This window comes from Bos taurus, chromosome 24 (assembly GCF_002263795.3).
Source record: "Bos taurus isolate L1 Dominette 01449 registration number 42190680 breed Hereford chromosome 24, ARS-UCD2.0, whole genome shotgun sequence".
Lineage (NCBI taxonomy): Eukaryota > Metazoa > Chordata > Mammalia > Artiodactyla > Bovidae > Bos > Bos taurus.
Genome location: NC_037351.1, coordinates 34,044,047 through 34,053,501, shown reverse-complemented (window position 1 = coordinate 34,053,501; position 9,455 = coordinate 34,044,047).

Genomic DNA, 9,455 nt, shown 5'->3' with positions numbered 1-9,455 from the left:
CGATATTATATATTTTGTTGTTGTTTAGTCTGACTCTTTGCGACACCATGGACTATAGCCTGCCAGGCTCCTCTATCTGTGGGATTTTCCAGGCAAGAGTACTGGAGTGAGTTGCCACTTCCTTCTCCAAGGCATCTTCCTGACCCAGGGATCGAACCCATATCTCTTGTGTCTCCTACGTTGGCATGTGGGTTCTTTTCCACTGCGCCACCACTGGAAAAGTGATTAAAGATGCTTATTTCTAACCTTATTTTTGTAAGTTAAAATCTTTCATTTCCTGACTGTTTTGTCTACAGCACTCAGAACTTCCAATACAGCCATAATAATATTGTTTATACTATAGCACACATAAACTTCAGAAGCATTATGCTCAGTGAAAGAAGCCAGCCACAAAGGACCTCATATTATATGGTTCATTCATATGAAATGCCCAGAACAGACAAATATTTAGAGACAGAAAATAGATTTGTTGTTGCCTTGGGCTGAGGGGAAGAGGGGAAATTGGGGGAGGGTGACCGAGGAAGGTATGAAGTTTCTTTTAGGGGTGGTGAGAAAAGATCTAAAATTATACCATGGGGATGGTTACCTAACTCTCTAAATATACACTCTGCTGTACACGTTGAATGTTATGGTATGTAAACTATATATCATTAAGACGGTTAAAAATGAATAAACTATTGTCCTGGGTATAAAAGAAAGACAATGAAAGGTCTAGCATTCTTTAATTGTGGGGAAAAGAGGAATGAATTTTAGAACTTTTATTGATCCAGTACGAAGGTGCTTTGTGTGGATATGAAAATGAAGATGAAATGAGAGCTGGTAGCATTTGGGGATGAAAAGGATGAGGTGGGGGGAATTAAATTTGAAGCCAAGGGACTCGTGGACACATCCTTAAGATGAACCTCAATGACCCAACTTGTGTAATTCCCTCCTTTGAACGTGGGTGAGACCCATGATTTGCTTCTGACCAATAGAATATGGCTTCCCAGGTGGTGCTAGTAGTAAAGAACCCACCTGCCAGTGTAAGAGACAGACGCAAGTTCGATCCTTGAGTCAGGAAGATCTCCTGGAGGAGGGCATGGCAGCCCACTCCAGTATTCTTGCCTGGAGAATCCCATGGACAGAGGAGCCTGGGGGGCTACAGTCCATGGCGTTGCAAAGAGTCAGACCCGACTGAAGGGGCTTAACACAAGCACAACAGACTATGGCAAAGGTGATGGGATCTCATCCCCTCGATTGTGTTTTGCTCTATAAGACTCCGTCTCAGCAGTCTGGTAGAGAGATTCTCCTGGTGGCCTTGAGGAAGCAAGCAGCTCTGATGTGGGCTTCCTGTGCAGAGAGCCATGGGACTGAGAACAGCATGGGACCTCTAGGACTTGATGGTGGAGGTGGGGACTCCAGTCAGTAGCCAGCAAGAAGCCAGGGACCCTCAGCCCTACAATCACTAGGAACTGAATTCTGCCAACAACCACAGGAACTTGGAAGAGGACCCTGAGCTCCAGAAGGAACGCAGCCCCACTCCCCATACCTTGATGGCAGCCTTCTAAGACCCTGAGCAGAGGACCCAGCTCAGCCATGCCGGGATCCCTGGCTTACAGAAAGTGTGAGATAATAAAAGTATATTGTTTCAATCTACTAAATTTGGGGTAATTTTTATACAATAATAAAAAAAAACTAATACAGAGCCATTACAGAAAGAAAAGGTAATTTCCAGGATTATTTTAGTTGAAGGACTTCTGGAAGAGAAAGATTGGGATGATGACAAATTGAGGTTGACACAGGGACCTTGTTACCGACATTCACAGATGACAATTAAGACGAACAAAGATCTAATGACTCAAGGAATATGGGCTCCTGTCTACGCAGATCTGTGCTTGGAATTCACATCCATAGACAAGCCAAGAGATGCCTTGCAAAGCGGAGCAGTATTAAAATATTGGCTATTATTAAAATAGTGGTAACAACAATAATATAGTGAAGATTACTGTGTGCCAGGCACTAGGTTAAGCCCTTTATATGCATATTTTATTGTTTCATTTTAAGGAGATAGCAGAGAATATGTTCCAGCTCTGCATTTGGTCCATCAGATTCCAAGTTCTGGCTGTCAGCTTACCAAGCGAGGCACTTAACACCCTTGCCTCTCAACCTACGCATTTGTAGAACGGAGTTGGGGATTGTATCTACTTCATGGAGTGGATGTGAGGATTAAATAAAGCAATCACTGTCTGATTCCTGGACCAGTGCCTGGCACGTGGTAAATACTCAACGACCATTAATTGTCATTGCTGTTTCTCCTACTGTTGATTATTGTTGTATCTCATGGTAACTAAGAGTCCCTCCTCTGCCACTTAGTCATCAAGTGACCTTGGGCGAGTTACCCTCAACTTCAGTTCTTTGTCTCTAAAGTGGGATCGAAACAACCCGTTTCCTGTAGGATTTTCGTGCAGATTAAATGCTGCCTGTGGTGGCTGACAGGTGACTCAGTCCTCATTCCCTCCAGCAGGGTGGAGCTACGCCTCCTGCCAAGAGGCCAAGTGATGGATAAGACCTTCTAGTCGCTTCCTTCTTTCAGTAGTTTTGCCTGAAACTTGGGAAAAGGCACCTCGCATGGCAGTCAATGTGTGTCAGTTTTCAGGGAGTGTTAGTTACCGTTGGTACTACACATGATAATCACAACTCTTTTCCAGCTGAGTTTTTTATTTAAAATTTTTTTTAAATTTTAATTTCTTATTTTTTGGCCACAATGTGAAGTGTGGGGAGTCTTAGTTCCCCAACTAGGGATTGAACCTGGGCCCACGGCAGTGAAAATACAGAGTCCTAACCACCAGACTGCCAAGGAATTCCCAGTTGGGTTCTTTATTACAGCTGTTTGATGTATGCAAAAACTGAGGCTCAGGGAAGGCAACTCATCTAATGCCAAGCAGCCAGAATTGAAAGGCAGATCTCCCTTTTCAAAAGCAAGAGTTTCAGGAAAGCATTTTTTTTTTTTAGGAAAGCATTTTTTTGTATGGACAAGGAGGGCAAAGACCCTTAATTGGGGTCAAGGCAAAGAATATACTTGGAGATGAAAGTTGGGGGGCAAATAGGTAAACAAGGACAGTCAGTAAATGTAGATGATGACAGGGAAGGAAAGCAAACACACGCTAGAGGAAATTTGGGTAAACAAGCCTATGGCATTAAGACACATCAAATTCCTTTTTTTTTTTTTTTTACAAGTAATGCGATTTTTTACAACAAAACAGTGACACTGGGTTCAGAGTTCGCATTTCCTGGCTCCAGGGTGGAACGCCTGGACAACCCAAGCGAGGATTTCTGTGTCGGATTTCTTCCGAGACAGACACGATTACAAAATCTCTCGGTCTGGCTGGAATTGGTTGGGAGGCAGGAATCAATTGGCCTCTTTCTGCAACTGAGAAAAGGAAGACAACAAGCAAGTGGGGTGACACTGTGCCAGGGCCACACGCTTTGTTTCGGGCCAGCTTGTACCCTGGCTTGACTCTTCAGAATCCAAAGGCCTCCCTACAGTCTTTCCTACCATCGAAGAATAAGCTTCACACCAGATCAAGCTTTGGGGCAGCCCCAGAGGCTGCCAGATGAATACAATTTTGTTTGTGCAACAAAATTACCACCCCAGGGCTGGCTGTGTAACCAGCCTAGCTAGAGCGGGTTTGTAATAGGAGATAGACATGGCGACATGCTGGACAGGGATGTGATGGTAACGATGGTGGTGATGGTGATGATGATGGTGGTGACGGTGCTGCTGCTGCTGCTGATGGTAGTAGTGATGGTAACGATGATGAGGGAAGTGAAAGTGAAGTCGCTCAGTCGTGTCCAACTCTTTGCGACCCCGTGGACTGTAGCCTACTAGGCTCCTCTCTTCATGGGATTCTCCAGGCAAGAATACTGGAGTGGGTTGCCATTTCCTTCTCCAGGGGAGCTTCCCAACCCAGGGATCAAACCCGGGTCTCCCACATTGGAGGCAGATGCTTTACCATCTGAGCCACCAGGGAAGCCCTAATGATGATGATAGCTACCATTTATTGAGTCCACTGAGCCATTATGATGGGTGTTAAGAGCACAGACCTGAACTCCGTATTGGCTAGGTTTAAATTCCAGGCCTATTACAAACCAGTTGTGTGACTTTGGGCAAGATACTTCATATGTCCCATTTCTTCATCCATAACATGGAGGTAGTTACAGTACCTACAACATAGAATTGTTGTACAGATTATAAGTTGTTGCAGGCAATATGTGTATGTGTCTGCATGTGAATATAGTTGCATAATATATAAAAGCACTTTACCTCAAGCACTGAGTGGTATTAATGCTTGAGGGTTTCCTCTGTGATAAGAATATGATCTCATTTAATTTTTACAACAGCTGTCACTTTTCCATTTTACAGATGAGAAAACTGAGGCAGAATGACATGCTACAGGTCACTCACCGATGGAGTCACGTTTTAAACCCCATCTGACTTCAAAACCTGACTATGCAAGGGTCATCTCCCCAGAGACTGAAGCAAAGGAAAACCTACACACAAATATGGTTCCTATATTTCTCTAAATTATCCTTAATTTATATGCCAGAGAAGAGAGTCAACTCTAAACCATACCAACATCTGCATAATTTTAGTACAAAATGGGCTACAGTCACTCTAGTAAAAACCTGAACTTTACACGCGATACTTAAAATGCATGCCACTGGATCAATGGGTTTTACAACCCACAGAGAAAGACTGAGTGTGATGGGAGAGATGATTCACTGAAATGAGAATTTTTTCCTCTTTTCTTTCCAAAAGCTCACTCTTTGTCCAGGAATGGTGAAAATTGTAATCAGGTATTAGTTGCTGAGGGCTCAAAGGTGAGCAGTCCTGAGACCCACAGGTGAGGGGCACTTGTTCAGGGGAAGGGAGTATGTGTGGAGTGCAGTGGTCCAGGGAAGGGCATGTCTCTATGGATTTGGAGTCCTCAGAAGCTTCATGGTGGAAGCCAGCTAGATCCCATAAATGAATGAGGGCTCACCAGGCACAAAGAAGGATAAAGGCCTTCCAGGTCAGAGGAATTATATTTGCAGAGGAATGGAGAGTGGGTGAGGCTGCAGGCTCAGAAAACAGAGGAGGTTTGGTCTGGTTGGAGCCGAGAGTGAGGGAGGAGAAGGAGGGTGCTGGAGAATGTGCAGAGGTTGAGATTGATGGGGGCCTGGATGGGGAGGACATTGTATTCATGTCCAAGGGCATGGACTGTAGCTTTGGGAAGTGATATGAAGGATGCAAAGATGGGCTCAATAAAGGACAGAAATGGTATGGACCTAACAGAAGCAGAAGATATTAAGAAGAGATGGCAAGAATACACAGAAGAACTGTACAGAAAAGATCTTCACGACCCAGATAATCATGATGGTGTGATCACTGACCTAGAGCCAGACATCCTGGAATGTGAAGTCAAGTGGGCCTTAGAAAGCATCACTACGAACAAAGCTAGTGGAGGTGATGGAATTCCAGTTGAGCTATTCCAAATCCTGAAAGATGATGCTGTGAAAGTGCTGCACTCAATATGCCAGCAAATTTGGAAAACTCAGCAGTGGCCACAGGACTGGAAAAGGTCAGTGTTCATTCCAATCCCAAAGAAAGGCAATACCAAAGAATGCTCAAACTACCGCACAATTGCACTCATCTCACATGCTAGTAAAGTAATGCTCAAAATTCTCCAAGCCAGGCTTCAGCAATACATGAACCGTGAACTTCCTGATGTTCAAGCTGGTTTTAGAAAAGGCAGAGGAACCAGAGATCAAATTGCCAACATCCGCTGGATCATGGAAAAAGCAAGAGAGTTCCAGAAAAACATCTATTTCTGGTTTATTGACTATGCCAAAGCCTTTGACTGTGTGGATCACAATAAACTGTGGAAAATTCTGAAAGAGATGGGAATACCAGACCACCTGATCTGCCTCTTGAGAAATTTGTATGCAGGTCAGGAAGCAACAGTTAGAATTGGACATGGAACAACAGACTGGTTCCAAATAGGAAAAGGAGTACGTCAAGGCTGTATATTGTCACCCTGCTTATTTAACTTATATGCATAGTACATCATGAGAAACGCTAGACTGGAAGAAACACAAGCTGGAATCAAGATTGCCGGGAGAAATATCAATAATCTCAGATATGCAGATGACACCACACTTATGGCAGAAAGTGAAGAGGAACTCAAAAGCCTCTTGATGAAAGTGAAAGTGGAGAGTGAAAAAGTTGGCTTAAAGCTCAACATTCAGAAAACGAAGCTCATGGCATCCGGTCCCATCACTTCATGGGAAATAGATGGGGAAACAGTGGAAACAGTGTCAGACTTTATTTTTCTGGGCTCCAAAATCACTACAGATGGTGACTGTAGCCATGAAATTAAAAGACGCTTACTCCTTGGAAGGAAAGTTATGACCAGCCTAGATAGCATATTCAAAAGCAAAGACATTACTTTGCCAACAAAGGTTAGTCTAGTCAAGGCTATGGTTTTTCCAGTGGTCATGTATGGATGTGAGAGTTGGACTGTGAAGAAGGCTGAGCGCTGAAGAATTGATGCTTTTGAACTGTGGTATTGGAGAAGACTCTTGAGAGTCCCTTGGACTGCAAGGAGATCCAACCAGTCCATTCTGAAGGAGATCAGTCCTGGGATTTCTTTGGCAGCAATGATGCTGAAGCTGAAACTCCAGTACTTTGGCCACCTCATGCGAAGAGTTGACTCATTGGAAAAGACTCTGATGCTGGGAGGGATTGGGGACAGGAGGAGAAGGGGACGACAGAGGATGAGATGGCTGGATGGCATCACTGACTCGATGGACGTGAGTCTGAGTGAAGTCCGGGAGTTGGTGATGGACAGGGAGGCCTGGCATGCTGCTATTCATGGGGTTGCAAAGAGTCGGACATGACTGAGCGACTGATCTGATCTGATCTGATCTGATGAAGGACAGAAGTGACATGACTGCTTCCGTGTTAGATCTTGTAAAGACGGGAACAGGAAAAGGCTGGGGAAAGATGACAGAGAGGAGGTCAGTGCAATAGGTCATGACCAGAGAGGACAAGAAATTGAATTAAGGAAATCAGAGCAGGATGGTGAGAAGGAGGGGCTGGGAGAGAGGTACGTGGTGCTGAAGCAACAGGGGTAACTCTCCGGTCACATGGAAAGCTTGAGGGGTGGGGAGAGACACTAAGGCTAACGCTGAGATTTCTACTCTGGACAACTAGACACTATAAATAGGACATACAGAAGGCGCACTGGCAGAAAGAAAATGAAATACTGAGTTTATGATGGATGTGGGCGAGGGAGCAAGGTCTTAACCCATTTTTATTGCAGGTGGAAGGGAATCCACTCATGGTTGTTGACTTTGCTGGATTCTGGTTTGGGGAGCCCATGGGAAGACAGAAGGTGGCCCCAGGATCCAGGAGAGTTGAGGAGGAAAGACCCAGACTTGGGATCACTAGCATATGGCTCATAGCTCAAGTCACAAGTGAAAAAGCTAGACTAGGAGTGAAAGGAGGGGTTCTGTGAATGTGAGCAACCCCATCCTGAAGGAGCGGGACTGGGGAGACCCGGGTGACTCACAGCGGTAGGCAAGAAAGTTAAAGTCAGTTAAAGTCAAGAGGACAGAAAGATTCCAGAAGACAGAGGTGGGAGTGTCAGATGACAAGAAGCGGCCATTGGGACAGACGTGAAAATCGGTGTTGGGTTTTCTCACTGGCAATCCTTGGAGAAGCCAGCAGAGCACCAAAGGAGGAGAAAGGCGTGGGTGGGAGGTTGTTAGGATCAAAGGCAGTCATTTATGTGAAAGTGCAGTAATGATTGTCCAGGGTGGGGACCCGCGTAGGGAGGCCGGTATAATCTCATTCACGTCATGGGATCCTTTTACAGCCCGCTGTCACCAAATCCTAGAACCTGGGAAAGGATTTCGATTGTGCTGACGTTGTTTCTGGCATTGATGCTGATGGCTTGTGGAAGCCTGTGAAATTGGAGAATTTGGAGGAAATGCAAAGGTGTATTTGATGAAAAGAAGAAAGAGCATCTGAGGTGGGAGGGCCAGCAAGTGGAAATGGTGGAGGAGCAGGCAGGTGGGAGGGGAGGGTTTGCAGGTCTGTGCTGAATGTCTGGGATGACTTGTAATGACTCTGAAAGCCCATGACTAAGGCCTTGGATCTGACCTGAAAGGCCAGCAGGAACCATGGTAAGTTTCTGAGAAATCAAGTGATGTTATCAAAACTTCACAGTAAATGCAGCATCAGGGTACAAGGCTACTATGTCAGGAACTATCCCCATGTTCTGGGCTCGGTCACCCGGTCTGAGAGGGAGGCGACCATGGCATGGGCGACTGACACCACACTCAATTGCACATGCAAATACAGTAATTATGCCTGAAAAAAAAAAAAAATCAAAGGTCAGCAGGAAGCCAGTGGAAGATCTGGCCTCTCTGCATCCAGATTTTGAAATAGCAGATATGCACAGTTTACGGTCTTCAGCCAAGACCTTGTTACACATGCTGGCCAGGATCTCATTTTACAATTTCCCTTCTTTTAAAGAGAAAGCCCCACATAGTGGTGACTCTGGCCAATCCAGTACTTTCTCATAATGTAGTGACTACCAGTCACAGCTCCTGCTCCCATACCTGCTGGCTCCCTGGAACCCTGTGTTCATGCCACGGAGGAACACCTCCACACAGACGATGCCAGAATTTTCTCAGAAACTTCTTGCAAGAGAAGGACCACATGGAGTCCTGAATCTTGTGTGTGTATGTTGTGTGTGTGTGTGTGTGTGTTAGTTGCACAATTTGTGCACCTATGGACTGTAGCCCACCAGGCTCCTCTTTCCATTGGATTCTTCAGGTAAGAACTCTGTAGTGGGTTGCCATTCCCTTCTCCAGTGGATCTTCCAGACCCAAGGATTGAACCTAGGTATTCTGCATTGCAGGCAGATTCTTTACCGTCTCAGCCACTAGTGAAGCCCTGCCTACTACATTTCATATGGCACAATGATCTTAAATACTCCAGACAGGAAAAGTTTTTTGTCAAAGCTTCTGACAGTTTAAACTTTAAAGCTTCAGCAAAACTTTTAAACTTTTAAACTTTGAACCCGTTTGAACCTCTCATGATTTATGAATTATTAAATGTACCACTGAAAATCACAGACTTTCTCTCTAACTAGTAAAGCTTTCTGCTTTTTAAAAGCAACCGAGAAGAGGGTGGCTGAGGGGGAACACAGAGGGAAGAGAGGGCCGTGGGGTCTTTAGCCCTGAGATCCTCCTCTGGGTTGTGTAAAACCCTAACCCAGAAAATACGCCATCAAAGGCTCAAACTGAGGCTCAGAATGGAGGAGAGAGAGCAGAAAGGAAAATGTAGGCTGTCTGAAAACAGTTACATACATATATATAAATAAGAGGTCAGCTAATTTGTATATATTTTATTTTGTTGTTGTTCA